Source organism: Myotis myotis, unplaced genomic scaffold (assembly GCF_014108235.1).
Source record: "Myotis myotis isolate mMyoMyo1 unplaced genomic scaffold, mMyoMyo1.p scaffold_m19_p_13, whole genome shotgun sequence".
Classification (NCBI taxonomy): Eukaryota; Metazoa; Chordata; class Mammalia; order Chiroptera; family Vespertilionidae; genus Myotis; species Myotis myotis.
In genome coordinates, this window is record NW_023416317.1 from 5,780,610 (window position 1) to 5,781,730 (window position 1,121).

A 1,121-nucleotide genomic window follows, 5' to 3' on the forward strand; every position below is an offset into this window, starting at 1 on the left:
ATAAGATACTAATTTACCCCTACTAGGGTGGCTAAAATAAAAAAGGTAGATAATGAAAAGTGTTGGCAAGGATGTGGAGAAATTGAAGCCCTCTTACTTTTCTTATGGGAAAACAAAATGGGGTAGCCACTAAGAAAACCAGTTCAACAGTTTCTCAAAATGTTATAGATGGAGTTACCATGTAACCCAGCACTTCTTTTTTTTTTTTTTTTTTATAATATGGAACGCTTCACGAATTTTCATGTCATCCTTGTGCAGGGGCCATGCTAATCTTCTCTGTATCGTTCCAATTTTAGTATATGTGCTGCCGAAGCGAGCACGTAACCCAGCATTTCTACTTCTAGGTACATACCCAAAAGAATGAAAATATGCATGAACACATGCCATAACCGGTTTGGCTCAGTGGATAGAGTGTCGGCCTGCGGACTGAGGGGTCCCAGGTTCGATTCCGGTCAAGGGCATGTACCTTGGTTGCAGGCACATCCCCAGTGAGAGGTGTGCAGGAGGCAGCTGATCGATGTTTCTCTCTCATCAATGTTTCTAACTCTCTCTCTCTCTCTCCCTTCCTCTCTGTAAAAAATCAATAAAATATATTTTTTTAAAAAAGAAAATATGCATGAACACAAATACTTGCACATGAATATTCATTGCAGCACTATCTTTTAAGTGCCAAGAAGTACAAACAATTAAAATGTTGATCGATAGATGAATGGATAAACATAATGTAGTCCATCCATACAATAGAATGTTATTCAACAATATGAAGGAATCAAGTACTGATACACTGATCACTAATACATCTCAATCAGTTTCAATGATACTGCATCCTGAGTGAAGCTTAAAACCGTTATAGAGAATGATGTAAAGAACCAGTCACAAAAGACCACATACTGGGTGATTCAACATCCAGAACAGACAAATCTATGGAGGGGAAAAAAAGTAAATTAATGCTTACCTGGCGCTAGGGGAGATTGAGACTGGGGGAAATGAGGAATGGCTGCTTCTGAGTTTTGGGTTTTGAGGGGTGACAAAAATGTTCCAAGATGAGGTGAAGTGATGGTTGCATAACTGTGAGTAGACTAAATACCACTGAATTAAATACTTTACATGAACAAATTATA

General features: G+C 38.4%; 1 non-coding gene across 1 annotated transcript; it reads right to left on the bottom strand.

Annotated features, from left to right (window-relative positions):
• Window positions 1–213: 213 nt before the first annotated feature.
• Window positions 214–320, bottom strand: LOC118668714. Its single transcript, XR_004971721.1, has one exon. It is a non-coding gene; the product is annotated as a U6 spliceosomal RNA (small nuclear RNA).
• Window positions 321–1,121: the final 801 nt, after the last annotated feature.